The 18,467-nt window shown below is 37.8% G+C and overlaps 1 protein-coding gene across 3 annotated transcripts in view; it reads left to right on the top strand.

Moving 5' to 3' along the window:
• The window catches only part of add3a (adducin 3 (gamma) a), a 151,353-nt gene that overhangs the window by 29,708 nt on the left and 103,178 nt on the right, over positions 1-18,467 (top strand). Inside the window, exon 1 of one of the 3 annotated variants that reach the window (XM_038291276.1) lies at positions 8,058-8,277. The exons of the other annotated variants lie outside the window; for them this stretch is intronic. The gene's annotated coding sequence lies outside the window, so the exon portion shown is untranslated. Of the gene's footprint in view, positions 1-8,057; positions 8,278-18,467 lie in introns of those variants that run through there. 3 annotated transcript variants of the gene reach the window in all.

Below are 18,467 nucleotides of genomic sequence, written 5' to 3'. Positions count from 1 at the left end.
GCCAGATGCTTGGGGGCATTTGCTGTATGAAATAATTGCTACAGTCCATATTTGCCCATGAATATTTCATTAGGGGCAAGAGATGTTAACAACTTTATATATTAAAAAAAACCTTTACGAGCTCATTAATTGATGTAATGAATAATCTAAAAATTATATCTAAATTGAAGTTTTGAATTTATTCCTGAAACACTAATTTTAACCAGGTTTGTATATTTTCTTAATTGTCAAAAACTAAATCCTCTCTTAGTCTCTTCATAGTAAAAAACAGATTTACTTTTGATTACAAAGTGTAGAGTTGTACAGTTAAAGGCACTTCTTTATCTGTACTCCTTTACTCATAGGATCACACATCAGCCAAAGTACAACACTAAACAGAACGGGAGATTGTTTTTGTTTGTTCATGTTTCAGTCTGTAACCTTTTGGTTGGATCCATATGGTAAAATATTGTGTGCAAGGGAAACAAGAAATCAGTAACTAGCCAAGATGTCATGTTGGTTTGTAGGTTTTTGAGCCACATGCAGAATCACAGGGAAAACCGGTGAATTTTCACGTCTTATTTACAAAAACTACAAGAATCTGGAAATGGAGAACTGCAGGAAGTCAGTTGAACTTTGTGGTTGGTCTGAGAGGAGAAAGCAGGCTGATCAAATAGGAAGCTCACCAACACCAGAAAAAAAGCAAAACCACACAAGAATTATGGCAGAAAATATTGGAAGTTTGATATTACATTTGAAAACCCAAATAAAATTCAACCCAAGAGAAAAATAGTGATTGTAAAGGACTCTAATGCTGAGTTCACAATAAAGCATGATTTAACCCCCTGGAGTGATATTATCCCCATATAGAGGGCGGCTAAGGAGCTGAGCGAAGTAACACAAGGTGAAGAATGAACTGAACACATGGATGCAAGTCTGAAACCTGATTACAAGCACTGCTAAACTGCATAGGTTAATCCCACTCACAGAGAAACTGCAAGATGGCAACGCTGCTGCAACGTGTGAGGTGATTTGCACACATTTGAAAACTCTTGAAGAGAAGTTGTTATTTTAGTTCTCTTTAGTTTTCACAGAATGCCATGACTGGGTTAGGAACTCATGCAGCTCAGTATCAGTTGCTGGAAAGGATCAGACTTTGAAGGAGCAAGAGGAACGCATTTAACTGAAAAAAGATTGTGATTTAAAGCTAAACTTTGCTGAACTTCCTTTGGACAGTTTTTGGTTTTCTGTTGCCAAGGAGTTCCCAATTCCGCCAACGAAGCTATTTTGACATTGCTCCCATTTTCAACCACGTGTGAGCTGAGCTTCTCAAGCTTGACTGCGATAAAAACTAAAATCAGAGACTGAGAAATGTTGAGGAAGAGTTTTATGTGCGTCTTTCTTCCATTCCTACCAGGATATCCCTTTTGTGTTCATCTAAACAAGACCAGGTTTCACACTGAGTATAAATACATATATAAATACATATATATATCTATGATATGTACTGTGTTACAGTGTCATTTTGTGTTATTTTAGTTGGTGGTGTGCTCGGATGTGTTTCCTTGCCTCCAGTGACGAGCGTGGCCTGGAGCTTCTGGCCAGTTCTGGTACTCTATCTGTTGGGGTTTTGCTCTGATTTGAGGCTGCTTTTGTCTGAGCATCAGAACCTTGTCTCACCTTACCTTTACTGTCTGGGTGATCCATCCTCAAAGTGTTAAGGCAAGGCAAGGCAAGGCAAATTTATTTGCATAACAAAATTCAGTGCAAAGACAATGCAAAGTGCTTTACATGATTAAAATATAGGAAAATAAGACAGAATCAAAGCACGTAGAAAAAAAATTAAATAAAAAATGCAGAACCCAAAAAAGAACATTAAAAACAGTTGGACTAAAGAAAATATAAAAGTTGAACTATGTTGTTCAGTTGAACTGTTTAACTAGAACAGTCGAAGGCAATCCTAAACAAATGTGTTTTTAGTCTTGATTTAAAGGAACTCAGGCTTTCTGCACTTTTACAGTTTTCTGGAAGTTTGTTCCAGATAAGTGGAGCATAGGAACTAAATGCTGCTTCTCCTTGTTTAGTTCTGGTTTTAGGTATGCAGAGCAGGCTGGAGCCAGAAGACCTGAGTGGTCTGGAGGGTTGATACACTGATAGCAAGTCTGTGATGTATTTAGGTGCTAGGTGCTCTGAGATACAGGGAGCCAGTGTAAGGACTTTAGAACTGGGGTGATGTACTCTACTTTCTTAGTCGTAGTGAGGACATGGGCAGCAGCGTTCTGGATCAGCTGCAGCTGTCTGATCCACTTTTTGGGCAGACCTGTGAAAACACTGTTGCAGTAATCAATTCGATTAAAAATAAACGCATGGATTAGTTTTTCCAGATCACCCTGAGACATTAGGTACCACCATTTCTTTTGAACCACCTTAAACCGTTGAAGATCAACTGATAACTGAGGTTTAGTTAGTTCAAGTTTGTGGTCCAACTGTTTTTATTTGCTTTACTACCCACTTTGATCATGTTTTTATTTTCATTTGCTTTTATTCTGCATTTTCTTCTTCTATTTTGTTGTTTAATTCATGTAAAGCCCTTTGAATTGTCCTTGTACTGAATTGTTCCACACAAATAAACTTGCCTACAAATAAACACACATTGCTTTCCTTTTTGCTAAGTCATGTTTTGTTTAAAGACCTGGCTCCTGTCCAGCTGGCCAATGCAGGCTTCTGCAGGTGAATCCCAGCAATAGCTCTGGGTTTTTAGGGGATTTTGGCTTGCATCAGCATTTACATGCTTTACTATCCCTGTGTGTTTGCTGGTAGTAAATCGAATGAATCATTGTGCATGCAGAACATTTCTAGGTGTTGAACTTTTGTGTGTGTTTTGCAATAAATACCAATGCAAATATTCATGCATATTTTGTTCTGGTTAAATAGGAGCATATCCTGAAAAAAACATGCTCTTCATTTTCTTTTATGTTGCAGCTCAGCATGCGAGAGTGTTTCTGAGTCTGTGTTTGTTTCTGTTGGCTTGACTCTGTATTTTCTTGATTAGGCAATGCTACAGATTACTCACATGTACCAGTGGAAAGAACCGCTGATTATATCCAAGAAACCTTCCCGGTTTTTCTGTTCTAGCTCGGGGACCATAACACATTAAACCTTATTCAAAATAAAAAGTGCTAATAATTTATAGAGGCTCTTTAACCGATCATTGATCAAAACAAACAAACAAAGCAGTTTTTAATGTTAATTTTAAAGACCTTTTGAAAGTAATAACGGTTTACCATAGCCCTTTACTCTCACAGGCAGTTGGATCATATCAAATTTAAATGATGTAACAGTGGTTTAACCTTTTGTTATGAATTAGAGCTGAAATATTTGCATGTGAATAAAGCTATCAACACATACAGTACAACATTCAGTACAACTTTTCTACTTCTGTTATTTGCTGTTGTTTCTAAAATAAAATGCATAACGATATTACAGCTTTCATTGATTTATTTCAAATTTGAAACATTGTCTAGCTTGTAAGGTAAAAAAAACAAAAAAAAAACAATTAATTGAATCGAATCGTATAGTGGTGTATTCTTAAGTATCGGAAATAATCGAATCGTTGGGTCAGGAAATTGATACTGAATCAAATCGCCATAATGGGTGTGATTTACACCCCTACTGACCAGTGGTGAGTCTCAGATAGTGGAAAAATTGCAAATCTTCCTTTGGAAAGTTAGCTTGTATAAGTGATGCAAGAAGCAAATTGTAAACAGAGCATGCACATACAGTTTTTTTTTTAAGTTGAGGAGGCTGGTCTTATCAAAACTTTGCGAAAATCCTACACTATACCTTTAACAATGTGAAACATAATTGATCTGGGACTGCTCCCAATGAATCTATTCCGGGAAAGGAGGGACATTCAACTAAACCATTTTGGCTTGATTGAGCAGAGCGACACATAGTGCTCTCCTACCTCCTTGGTTAACTGTAAAAAATAAAAAAAACAGCAGATTTCATGAGCAGCTTAAGCTTTTACTGTTCTTTTTTCAAATATAATATCACCGCTTCTTATAAGACAGCTGTAATAGCAGCAGCTTTGTGCACATTAACCAGCGCTGCCATGTTTTGCTTTGGTTGTGAGCTTGGCAGCTCTTATTTTTGTTAGAGCGATATATCCCGCTATCAGTTACAATACTGAAACGTGATTGGTCAAATGTTTATAGACTGGTTCTGAGCAGTTTAAGTTTGAGCAGTACAAGATGGATTCTTGTGTTTATGAATGCAAAGATACCGCTAGAATTCAGCCAACAGACAAGATTGGGATTTTGACTTGTGAAAAAGTGGAGCGACCTTAATGAAATATGTTTGAACATATGAGAGGCTGCTTTCTTAAGAAATAGGACCTGTATCGCAACACAACACATTATTAAATAAAAGCCTTTGCTTCTACATCCCTTTTACAGCAAACATGAGTGAGCTCAGTGGAAGTAAAAATATCAGATCTCTAACCTGACAGCACCATGTATCAGCATAAAGCTTAGGTAAGACTCATGTTTTTTATTTCCTTGAAGTTTCAGTATAACACCTCTGCAAATGTCCCAGATCACTTTAAATGAGCCTCCTTCATGTTTAGCTCCAGTAATAACATTCTGTATTCATAGTTTATCTTCCTACAAAAGCTTTCTGGTTGGATTTCAGCATTTGAACTCTTCTATAACCACACATGTAGCATTAGTTTGATAATAAAGGTTACCTTGCAGGCAAGATGAATTGTCGTGAGATTGGTGAATTCACAGACTCCTTAAAAAATACATCTTGCCAGAAGCCAACAGATATGTTAGCCTCGATACAGAAATGTTTCGGACCAGTGAAATGCATTGACGTGGATGACGTAAATGCGTCTATTTGACGTCAACACGTCAAATAGAGGTGGAAAGTTGAAGGAAAAAACATAACTGTGCCGGTAATGGCTGGAATAACCTCTATTTCCGTTTGAAGAATGAGCAAAAGAACAAAATTTTTGCCTTTGTGGATGGGAAAATGTTTGCACTCTCCTCCCGACTTGATTTGGTAAGAGTTTGATTTAGCAATTAAATCCACTTGTTGAGAAACAAATCATGAATTGTATTCGGCACAGCTGCTGCTGCTGTGATTGGATGAAAACTCTGCCACTCTCTGTGTTACCCAGTCAGCTGGAAGAACTGTACTGCATGTCCCTCCCTTTTGTGAAAACCTTCCACATCAGGCTTTCCAGATAGATACAGTTTATGCCAGGTTAATAAAGAGGCTTTTTTTTTTTTTATAGAAAATAGGTTTCTGTCTGTAAAACAATTTGGGACAAACATCTGTTCCTCCATCATCGTTTGAGAGCTACGATACTGTATATTATACAGATTAAAGAAAAAATACTGGATAGCTCAGGAATCATCCATACGTAAAAATTATTCAGGTTGTTTTTGAATTACAGAAGTGAACATTTTCCCTCTATTTATTTCTTTCAAATCCCTCTAGGGTGCCAGTTTATTAGATTTTCAAGTAAATTTTCTCATACAATTGTTCTCCTAATTTCGTCTCGCCTCACTAGATAACTTCCCATATTGTCACTATATTAATTAATTTGAACGAATGAAACTGATATACTTTTGTTAGCTTTAATATGGTCATTGAATTAATGCCCCAAAATCTAAAGTTAAAGTTTTTTCTTTCATGCTTCCTGCTCAACATATGTCTAGATTTTGGTCATGAAAATTAATATAACTATTCTAAATTACAGACTGAATCATGACGAAACATAAAAATATCCCTGTCTGTCTGGTGTTGAAATTCTCTTTTCCCTCTAGCAAGATCATCTACTATATATTGTCCTTTTTTTTTCTTCACAGAGCAATTATTGATAAAAATTGATCACTGGTGATTTTCATATTTAATAGAGATGTGCATCCTTTTGCTAGCAATGAAGACTGCAAAGTCCATGCATTATTTCTCAAAACTATGTGCTATAGTTAGACCAGGCATTTAGCTGTAGCTATGCTGCAGGAGGCCAGATGGTGAGGTTTATTCTGGGGCAGGTATGCTCAGTCTAAAAAAGTATGAAGACACGCTGTGAGAAGGTCTCTCTGTGGCTTTCTACGGGGAGCAATATGTTATTTAATGAATTCCTTTGTGTCTGACAGGAAAAAAAATGTTTCCCTGGGTTTTTATTTTTTTCAAACATATTTCTTGCTAACTACAAATTAGCAATGACAAGGAGTTCACTCTAGTTGAGCATTAACACACCACAGCTCTGGACAAATAGTTTCCAGCGTGGGAGATTCACTTGCTTTCAGGGTTGATGAAAGATGAATCCTCTTCTCTGAGACATAGGTTGACAAATATAAAACCACACTTACCTCACAGACAAGCTAGACTACTAGGGAATCCCTGCTACTAAGAAGCAAACAGCGGGTTATTCAGCACATCAGTGATCCCCTGTCTTCCAGTAATCCTAATTTCTGATCTGACATAAATATTCAGATCACAGCGTTTGATTATGGGTAGTGGGATGTTGTCTTGATTCTCATAAATCTGTCTGCTTTGCCTCTGCTCTAAACACTGATAAATTAATGGTTGACTCCCTAAATGGAAACATTTATAAAGGAAGCAACAATTAAAGACTCATTTCATGGATTTACTTGCATCTTTGATTGACACCAGCAATTTAGGCTTTATGTTACACAAGCTGAAGGTCAAGCTTCTCTTCATTTCTCCACTGACCTTTGAGCAAACTATCATGCATGAACAATAACATCTTCAGTCTTTTGCGGTTAGTTAAAGCCCAGCTCACAAAGGTCTATGGAAATGAGTGGGGGTGCACATGCTCATTTGGTAGGAGACGAATTTGGTGTCCATTTAACCATAAATGCTGTTAGATTTTATGCCAGGTACAGTTTTTAGTGATATAACTTGTTAAATTTTTATCATCTTGCCGGTGCTGGGCTTGTTAATACCTCTATAAAAGAAAGAAGGACGACGATGGAAAAGAGCGAGGGAGTAAACTGAAATCCCAAGTATGAGAAATTAGATGTTTGGATCGACTAAGAGCAAAACCAAACAGATATGCTAGAGGAGTAAAATACTTTGGTGTAAAATAGAAAATAAACAGAATAGCTTCTGAAAAACTACAGCAACTACGAATTCCACCGCTGTTGTTGTTTATGCTTGAGGATGGATTTTAAGGGAGAGAGAAGTCCGATGTTGGTTCGCTCACTCAAACCTACCAGTTTGTAAACACTTATATTGTTCGAGTTGTCCAGACAATGGATGGCTTCAAACTCTGGGAGCAAATTTTTTAAATTTTCTGTTACTTCGTCTAGATGGGTGCCTGTGTCCATCCAAGAGGTTAACCCAAGGTTCTCCTTTAAGAGCTCATAAAAAAAAAAATCTCAATTTTCAACCATTATTGGAACATTTAAATATTTAATATGAACTCAAAAAGGGGGACAGTAAAGTCTGCAACTACTAAGCTGATATTGAAAATCTGTCCATTATCAGCCAGAAAATGACTCTATCAGCCTGCATCTAAGATCTCCGATATCAGGAAGCTGATTGAAGCTGATTAAAGTTTAAGTAGCCCTTTGGTTAATAATAAATGACTTAGTTGTTCTCAAACTATTGTCTGTTTGAGTATAAACACTTGATCAGGCCTTTTCTAACAGGCCACAGTAGAAACCAAGTATTAAAAGTATATATGATTCATGCTGATATCTATTATGTAAATAATGGTATCAGAACTGAAAATGTTGTATCAAGACATCCTTACAATAAAGTTCAGAATAACAGTTACTGTTCTTAACTCTTATTTAAGATCTTTGCTCCTCATTCCAGAGCTCAGAGGAATAGAGAGGTTCAAGAGAGGCACATTTTGACATCTTCATTGGGGCGGTCTAACAAAAAGGGCCCTGTCACCTCACACTGTGTGATGAATGTGTGAATTTAAATCACCCCTCCCCCCTTTCCCCTCTCAATCACCCCCCTCTCCCTCATTCCCGGCATGCTGACCAGTCCATTGCAGTGCCTGCTGCAGATAACGCCGGGTTTTCCACCACACATACCAGGAGAGGCTGGTGCTTTGGAGAAAAACAGAAGAGTGTGAGAAGAAAAAAAAGAAGCTAGAGTGGGAGGGGCGCAAAGGGAAAGAGGGCAGCAACAGTTTTCCCTGAGTTCTGGCTGAATGGGAGAGGCGTGCTAGAGCCAGGACTCTCTGCAGTGCAGGTGGATCACAGCTGTCTGCTGAAGAGGAGGGATCTCTGTTTGGCCGTCCTGCAGGTTTGTTCAGAAATCCTCTACGTTAATGCATGGAAGTCGCCTTTCTGAGCATTAATCTCAATGAATCGAGGCTGTATTCCCAGCTGTCAGGGCTGCTGTGGCTTAACTGGCTGGACTGGGTTTTTATTTTATTTTATAGAGCTGCAGAACTGAAGAAGAGCTGTAATAGGACTGTTATAAACTCTAGCACCGTTTCAGCAACTCAGCATAAGTGTAATGTTTGCCACACCAGTCAGTGTGGTCAGTTAAAAAGGCTCTGCTGGTTTTTTGGGTCTGGCTTGCGTAGTGCAGCAGAGGCCATTTTCCCTCCTTTCAGACTGAGTTCTTTTACTGTGGAGAAGAATAGAGCTGGGAGCTTTGAATTGCTTTCACTATGCATGTGAGAGGTGCCGCCTTCTCAAGTAACAGCATGCTGCTGGGGAGGAGTAGGGGTTTGCAGGGGGGCTGGGCTTTATGCCACTATCTCCCACCCATAGCAGATGAGTTGTTACCTGCTTTCTTCCTTGTACATGTTATAAAATCAGTGATTAAACATTAGAGATAACTGAAGCTGCCTGGCTACTGTCCCAATCTTTAACTGCCACACAAAGGGGAGAGGCGATACAGTGAAATCATTTCCAAAGCTGTTTGTTATCTGCTGACTGAGTAAAGATAAGGACACTTTTATGAGGTGCAGGTTTCTTTCTGACAGTTGTTTTCTGCTTTCCCTCAAAAGAGCCCCTTAACTGGCTGGATAATTAACCCACTGATGGGAGGACTGGGCTGCTGTCCCCAAATGGCCTCTTATAATAAACTTGTTGTGTTAGAATTGTGATTTGTTGATCGACGTTGTTGGGGAAAAATGTATAAAGACAAGATTGATGTTTTCTTTTTGTTGAAACAGCGTCTTAGTCTTTGCTAATTAAACATTTCCATAACAACATGTTTAGCTTCCCCCCCACAGAATACAACGACTCCAGAAATTGCATAAACTGTTTTAGATCCAGTATATGTGATTTCACATCTGGGCCAACGCAGTTTGCCCATTTCTGCTGCAAACAGTTCATCTGACTAGGAGCCAGAAAAAAAAAAAATAGAAAAAAACCCGGCAGATTTGGGGCCCAAGTTCAATCTTGTTTTTCCTGGAGTTGTTTTGTAGGTGGCATAAAAGATCGACTTACAGCAAAATGTTCTGCCTTCAGAACATCCAAAGCACATCCTGCACTCACATTAAAATCTCTTCATGCCTGTAGGTTCTTAATAATGGATTTAAAGTCAAATAAAAGTTTTTATTTATAAAATCCACAATGATGCATCTCTTATTTGAGAGATTGATTCATTCCTCATGACTCATAAGTCATAATAGTCTAAATGACCATGAAATATAACTCATGGTGTAATAAATACACCTATCAGGGGCATCTAAACCATCAGTTAAGGCCTTAACCCTCCTGTGTATGTTTTGTAGATCCAACACCCAGACAGAGTTCCTGATGATTTCCTTATTAAAACAAAAGCATACAATTGGATTTGTTAATGCTTATGGTCTTGAATTTACTGTAACATATAACTGTAGCATGTAGGAGATTAACATGTGTTTAATGAAGTTTTTTTTTGTTGAAAAATGGCACAATCTGTGTTGTTCTTTCTATGGGATTACAATCTAAAGTCTAAAATAAATGCAAAATTAATAGTAAAAAAAAAAAAATCTAATTGTTTCATTTGGAGGGGTAGTTTCTCACTATCTTATTGCAGGGAACCACAAAGAATTATTCCAAGGGCTCCCTGGCTTTGCTTTGCTCGTCGTCCTGCAGGTTTTAGATGTGTCTCTGCTTCAATACACCTGAATCAAATTATTTAATTTCCTCCTCAGCAGCCTCCAAGGGCTGAAGGCCTGTTAATCCGTTCGTTTAAGTTGTTGTGAGGAAGGGAAACACCTAAAACACGCTGGACCGTGAGCCCTGAGGATCAGCGTTGAAAACCTCAGCTATATATCCCACATTTAAATCCACTACAATTTGCTAAGTGCAGAGGTAGAATTTCACGGTCACTTTTCCTCACATCTGATGTAAATCTTATATAATACACCTCTAACACAGAGGTGAGGTCATTGGGATGATTAGTAAAATGAGAGCATTGATTTGAAATTATTATTCATCAACATTCTTGCAGTATTGCGTCTCCCTGTTTGAACTAATTTTAAAGTTGTATGCTGCGTCTGATCTCTGTTTTCCCTCCTGGTTAGTACAGCTGGAGTCTTTCCTGAGCTGCTCTCAAATAAAATCAACGTTCTAAAGAATTTGTCAGATAGAAAACCTTTCAGTTGTACTAATTTCTTCTGTTTATCATCGTCTTTAGTTTGCTTTTATTTTATTCTCTCTTATGATGTCATACTCTGAAAGATCTTGCTGAAGTGAATTTTAATAACTTCATTTCTGAACACGGCAGAATTAGCTCCCAGATTCAGCCTTAAAGTACGTGCCTTGCACTCATTGGCATGGTGACGGCTTCACGCTTTTACTAATTTCAGCTCGTTTCATCAAATATTTGTGCAGCTCTTTTGCAAAGAAGCAATAAAGCCGGACTCTTGCTGCAGGCTTTGTTTGTTCTATTCGGAGCTTTTCACATTGTTTCATGAATGGCTCTGCATGCTGAGCTCTTGAAAAAAAAGATGTTGCTGCCTCAGGCTAAATGATTTGCAGTCCCACTGGCCTTGATATCATCTCCTGAGGTTCTCTACTATCCCCACTAATCTAACTCCACATGCCTGCTCTCAGGTCAAGGGTTTAAGATCAGAATACAGACCCGTTTTTCTCTGACTTATTGGAGTCCAGCTCTTATAGTTTGGATAAAACTGAAGAATGTGCTCTCTGCAGGCTGAGGGGATTATTCAGCAAATATTGAATGTTTTGATGAAATACAATCGTGGTGTTTAAAGCACCCTCAGTGCCTCTAGTGCCAGTTTAGTTTCTCCTTCTTATTTTTGAATTTACAACACTTTATATTTACTTAAAGTTTTAAACCAGTGTCCTCAAATGTGACACTGTTGATCACTGTTTCGTCAGATTTTTAAAATTCTCTCTGGACTTTATTTCAATGCTGTAATACAAGTAGAAGGGATTGTGTTGAATTGAAATGATGAGGTTACTATTTTTTGTTTTTTTTTACAGTTACACTTAGAAGTGATGGTTTTATGTAATGAGGCTGTGGTTATATTGTTTGTTGCCTGTCCATCCCATCATTATGTCATCACCATGGTTTCCAGATGGGCTTTTTTATAGCTTCTTCTCCAACCACTGACTGGGTTAGCTTGTGTCCCGTGTGTATGTGAGTGTGAACATGATCCATGGGATTTATCATTTTATTATAATATCATCCTGAGAAAGTTGACCTGTTGGACCAACAATAAGAGGAAATCTGTTTCATCTGAAATGCTTTTGTGTTTTTTTAGCTTTTTGTTTTTAAAAATCTGATTGGAGGGTTCTGACGAAGGCTCCAAATAGCTGGTTCGAAACCCAAAGACTAATCTGGGTCCCTCATCAAGACCAGAGATGCACTATTCCAGTTTTTTCCAGTTCAATTAAATACCTGAGCGTATCTGTCAATATACAATGCTGATCCAACTGTTGAATTAATTATCCATATGTCTGGCGATGTGAATGAGTGCTTTAGACTTGACATAAACATTGTTAAATATTGTAACAAATTAATACAGATATAAATGTACATTATTTATAAGCTAAAGTTTATAATAGCAGAAAAGGGAAAATAATAAAGTTTCATGTGAAGAGCACTGGATTAGGATTCTGATATTTGATCGACATTATCTGTTCGAGCTAAATAGTCGATATCGGAGCCAATATCCAATCCAGGTATCGGATCGGTGGATCCTCAGCCCAAGGTCCCCTCCCAGAGTGACATTTATATGTTTCAGAAAAATAAACCAAATCTTTTTCAGGTCCTTCCACAGCATCTCTGCAGGATTCAGGTCAGGACTTTGACTAGGCCACTCCTAAGTCTTCCATGTCTTTAGCCATTCAGCCGTGGACTTTCTGATATATTTCGGATCATTGTCCTGCTGCAGAAGTCGTATTTGTTTCAGCTTCAGTCATTAACACAAACGTGGCCGGACATTTGCAGAGAAATTAAATTCAGTTTATTTCTACAGCGCCAATTCACAACACGTGTCATCTCAAGGCACTTTACAGTCCACCAGATCATACAGTCACATTGATTCAAAGTTTTCTATCTAAGAAAAACCAGCTGATTGCATCGACTCATTGACTCGGATGCAATCCCTCACACTAAGCATGCTTGTAGCGACAGTGGAGAGGAAAAAACTGCCTTTTAACAGGAAGAAACCTCCAGCAGAACCAGGCTCAGTGTGAGCGGCCATCTGCCGAGGCCGACTTGGGTTCAAGGAGACAGAAGCAGAGATACAAAAAGCAGCTGTAAATGAATGGTTCCATTTATCACAGCAAGTATTGCAAGTCCTGAACCAGCCAAACAGTCCCAGACCATAATGCTACCACCGAGTAGAGTTGGATTTAAATATAAAGTAAGATAAAAATAGGAAAAATTCACTCAGTTTCACAAAGTTTGTTGTTTCTCTGCAAATCATTTTTCAGTTTTGAATAACAAAAAGAACTTTGTCGCTTTTGTTCTTCACATGATAACTGAATTTTTCTCACTTAACCAACACTCTATAGTCACTGTTTGAAAGAAGTCAATAAAAGCTGAAAAAACAAGTTTAAACTGGGTTAGAAAAATTGTTTTAGGCATAAATAATGGAGGCAGTTGTTAGATTTAGTGCACTTCTAGACCTGCACTGCTTTCTCCTCTCTGCTTTCTCTTTGCTCTCAGCTCTGGAGAACTAATTAAGAAATAATTGAGAAATAAATAATTTATACAAATCTACTTTACACCTCTGCCTTCAAGGTTTCCAAGGATTACTCATGCTAGTTACCCAACATTATACTCATGACACTGACACTTTCAAAGTCACAAAAGTGGTATTTTAGGAAATCAACTTTCCAGACTTCAAGTTGCAATTTGTTTATGAGTTTTAAATCTATCAGATATTTGCTGTTATTTAGATATTTCCTGATTAAAATAAACACTGACTGCATACATCAGCACATAATGAGGTGAAGCCAGTGGCTCCCTTCCAGCCTCTACAGCAATGAATTTAATCTTCATAATAGAAAAATGATGCTCCAAGTCCTTCAGGCAACTTTTACAGACTCAGCAGGTCATACTTTTAGTTTCTAAAAACATTTTTTGCTATTTAATCAATCGGATGAAGTAACATAACTTACAATAAAATGTTTGCTTGAACCAATTGTTGAATCAACTGTTAATGCATTAAAGATGCTGAAGTTGGGGGCACTTATATGCCGTAATGAAAGTGGAAGTGCTTTAAAATCCAGCTGCTAGTTTTGGCCATATGACGTATATTTATTTATGCTTTTTTCCCCCTGAAATTACACGTTTTTGCATTTTAAATATAGTTACGAGGACAAGATGTTGATAATTTATAGGTCAAAAAAGAAAAAGAAAAACGGCTATAATTTTATTTCAAACTTGAGTTTTTACCTGCGTCCTTTTGAAGTTTATACAGCTTTTAACTGTTCTAAAGAGGTTATATCAGTGGGACTGTGATTAAACCAGATAATGTTTTTGAAGGAAGGATATGTTTAAACCATTTAAAGTAAATCAGTGTTTGATTCTGCTGTATCGCTCTGCATCAACCTGATGCCATTCTGTTCATCTGGATGCAGTTTGTAGAAAAAAGAGAAAGATCACTTTGAAAGGTGTTTTATGGGCATTTTAATGCTTAATGGCTCGTTGGCTTTTACTATAATGTATTTCTAATGTCTTAAAGGAGCGCTAATTTCTCAATTCCCTGGGTTACTGCACTGTAAAGGAAAAAATAGGTTTTGAAAAACATAAAACAGACAATAAAGGCTAAAGGTGCAATTTAAGCCTGCGTTCATGGAGGATAATAATAGTTTTTGATCAGGTCTTCTTAAACTTAGTTTACTCAGTATAGTTATTAAAAAAATTTGTTGTAAAGTAATACGAAATCAGCTAATAAAGTTTATGATACATAGGGCTGAAACTAATAATCAATTGGCTAATCAATTAATCTGTCGATCTTTTTTTTTTATTGATCATAAATCCATTGGCTAAAGGTTCCTTGAAGGTTTTTTTTTTACAGAATTTAAACCAGATGAAACTAAAACTTTTCCATTTGAAGAGTTCTACATAGAGCACATTGACAGACAGTTTTTTTTTAATGATAAATCTAAAATATTTATATATATATTTCTTTTTTTAAGCAATTTTGGCATAATTACTGTTCTAAGTGGGTTGCTCTGTTGAATAAAGGCATGTTTTAGAGTCTCTGTACTCCAGTTAACGATTAACCGATTACTGAATTAGTTGACGATTATTTCAATAATTGATTAATCACGATTAATCCAATTGATACATTTTTTCACCCCTTATGGAATGGTGTCAAAATAAAAACATATTTTTTTTTATTCATAGGCAACAGTAATATCCACCTTCAGAACTCCTGCCTTGGTATTTATACCTTATAATGTTGCTGTCATTTTGTTTTTATAACCACAAACTTAATTGTATTATTATCATTTTTTTTATATGACAATTAGTTTTTTCGAGCTGAAAAGCAGCATCCCCACAGCATGATGCTGCCACCACCATATTCACCATGGGGTTAATATGTTGTCTTTCTGATGTGCAGTTAGTTGTAAGTACTTCCAAACATGTGCTCTTCGCCAGATCTATACCAACCAAAATCTTGACAGGATACATTAAGCATCATGATTATAAAGCAGGAAAAAAAACATGTTTTTACACAGTATGGATAGTTTTTAAAGCCACTATCAAGACAAACTATAATCATATCCTTAGCTTTAACTACAATTTCCCCCAAACCAGAAACTTCATCACTCAGCACAAGAGCCTTTTCCTCCTGTCAGATATTAACACTGATTTATACAGTTTTCTTTATAATGTGTCCTTTTCTACTTTACTTAAGCCTGGATGTCATTTTTGGAGTAAGAACTGGGGTTTTATCCTGTCCAGAAGAGATAAATAAGTAGACCTCATTGGTTAGACACTCCAGCTTAAAGTTCCACTCCCATTTAGGGAATTACATCAGAGTCGTGGAGAAGAGCTCATCGCTGAACCAGCTGTGGTTGACGTTTGGCTTAAACCAGATTTAGTTACTACAGCGGAGAAAATTTCCACCACTGCCTGAGTATTTCATATGGGACAACCCACCAAAAAAAAAAAAAAAAAAAGCTGGCAGGACATTTGAAGGAGAATGAGCCAATGGTTCATTCACATTTTACTCATTTTAGCTCCATTTATTGTAACTCACATCATTCAGGAAAGGGCAGTCAAGAATTTCCAGTGAAACTAAAGGGAATGTTGTTGCTTTGTGAGTACATGGAAAATGTGCAGGCTGTCCCCACAGAAACACCTGCAGAGCTATGGTTTGAACTGGACACCTTCCTGCTGAGTGTAGTGTGACATCATGCTACCATTGCGGTTTTTATGGTTTTTGTGGAAACGCATTTAGAGGAAAAGGTCTGGGGTTTCATTTATCAAGCTTCCGTCAGCTTTAAATCGGGCCTGAAACTGATGTACGCCACCGTCTACGCAAAGGTTGTGATATAAAAAAAATAGATAAATTAATAAATAGCAGCATAAACAAAAATGTTAGATTATGCTGTTATTTTCTCATTTATTTTAAAAGCAAACAGAATGACAATGTGCCGTACTTCGACCCATGCACACGGACAACGCACCATTTAGAGACAGAGCTGGTTGGTGAAGTTCATGTAGGGAATTGAAGCTAGATTGCATCATCATTTCTGCATGACATTTAATTTCACTCCATATAAAACTCTAATCATAGATCAACTTTATCAGATCTGAACCCTGAGTGTGATATATATCAGCCTGCATACTATTCTCACCATCTATTCCTCCCCCAGTTGATCAGCTTGTCATTGATCAACACATAAATCTGACAAGGTGTGAGGCGTTCACACTGATTGCTGTAAACATTTAATGTGACGCCCATGCGTCATGGTGGGCAGATGGCGACTGACAGCTGAAAAGGATAAAGTCAAGTTATTTTTTATTATCCAGTTAGCCTTCCTGTGATCAGACACTTTGTGTTGCTCCTACTGAAGCACAGTTCAGCTTTAGGTAATAATTACTGTTTAATTTAGAATATAACTTTCAGCTGCCTTGTTTTCATCTTAAAAACTACAATATGTCCAGAGAAGGCAGCTCTAGGCTAGTTACAGGCTTCTTTAAATTGGATTGTTGTCTTTTGTTGTTCAAATTTCCAAATATATGTGACCTGTGTGATCTCCTAAGTGAACTTTCATATAACTTATGAATGCATGCACAGTAGAGGATGAAGTAACGTCATGTGTAGCAAGTGTGTTCTGTGTGTACGGAAGTAAACATGGATGGTAGTGTTGGAGCACGTCTTGCGATCATTAATTTCTCCAAGCGAAGCCAGTACATGAACAATGCAATCTTTTCAAGAATGTCAAAAAGAAAGACCTCCACATTATCCTTCATGGTTGTTTTTCCTTCCTGCTGCTGCACATGCCGGTCATGTTGGGGGCGTGAAAAATTCACACCTGATTCTGATGGTGGCTGCACTCAAATAGTCGCCTGAACAACCATGCAGGTAAATTAAGACTTGCAATGTGAACATGGCCTTAGTCTTATAGGTTCATCTTTATAAGTTTGAACGGGTTTTAAAATCTTAAATCTCAAAGTCTGCAAATTATCTTGAGCTAAAGGCCACATCCGAGATTCTTCTTGCATGAGAGAAAATTTAGTCCAGAAAGGGAAAAGACAGAAGGATCCAAATCTGCATGAGTGTGTGAGCCTAGAGAGCAGCGTATAATTTTCGTGGGTCAAGGGTTACTACATGCAGCTGAACCGAAGAGACGTGCGAGATTAGAAGTAGGCAGGGGGTGTAGGGTGAGACCCTCGCAGTAAAAGAGCAGTTTTGCCTAGATAAGAAGAAATGAGCGAGGAAGATTTGGAGTTTTTTATGGGAGGAGATGTTATAAATATCTGTCCCCCCCAGTATTGTCATTTCCTCTGCAGCTGGTTCTGGGTTGAGGGGGGGGAAATAAAAACTTACTGAGGAGATCTTAAATCTAAACATTGGCCCCACCAGTGGGCTGGGTGTTCCCACCGCTGACATGTCTGTAATAAAACACTATGTCTGATTTTAGTAATGTGTTGCTAATGATGGAAATAAGCTGCCAAGGGGGGAGGAAAATACAGATGCAGCACAAGTTTAGTGTTTGAAGAATAGTTCTAATAGTTAAGCAGGTGTACCGGTATATAGACATATACCTACATTAAGGAGTAATTTAAATGTTGTCAGGTCAGTTGTTTGCTACTCTCTACCTCCCCGTATATGTGTCTGTATTTAGTCTGACAGCAGTAATTCCATTGATTTATGACCTCACGTGAGGCTCTGACAGAAAGCTCAATCAACCTCCTGTCTATTCCCCAGGTCAGGGGCTGACAGTCTGGAGGTCATGACCTCATTAAAACGTACCCTTAGCTGGGTTGTACACCTGCATCTACAGAATGCAGGTCTTTAACATGGATTCTAACATGTAAACATGTCAAAAATGGACAAATCTAGCACAGATACTGGAAAGAAAAGTGCTGTGTGTGCAGCCCATTGCTTTTTATTAATAGCAAGAGGAAAGAAAGGCTGAAGGATTAGGGTAATGGTAAAGAGACCTGTCCATCTCACTAACAAGGAAGAAAGAGTTTGATTGTTGTAATGCAAAGCAGGATTTTTCCTTTGCTTATTGAATATGATGTTTCAGCGTGTTAATTTTTCAAACAATAGACTAAACGTAAGCTCCATTTACACTACCCTTTTTAAACTGTGCTGAGAACGATCCAAGCACCGATCCAAGCATGGTAACCGAGACTGTTGAGTGTAAATGGAACACAACTGAAAGGACCCTGCGAGACAAAACCCAACTGCGCTAAATCTGGTACTAGTTCAACAGTAGGGCTCGGCACGGTTCAGTTGTGGCTCAAAGAGTGCATGAGCAGACCACGTCATCTCCTATTTACAGTCAGCTGACTCATTTTGCGGGTTTTCCAGTGTGTCCGGC

This window comes from Cyprinodon tularosa, unplaced genomic scaffold (assembly GCF_016077235.1).
Source record: "Cyprinodon tularosa strain WSP-4 unplaced genomic scaffold, ASM1607723v1 ctg108, whole genome shotgun sequence".
Lineage (NCBI taxonomy): Eukaryota > Metazoa > Chordata > Actinopteri > Cyprinodontiformes > Cyprinodontidae > Cyprinodon > Cyprinodon tularosa.
Note: the sequence above shows the minus strand (reverse complement) of the source record. Positions and strands in the feature narration are given on the sequence as shown.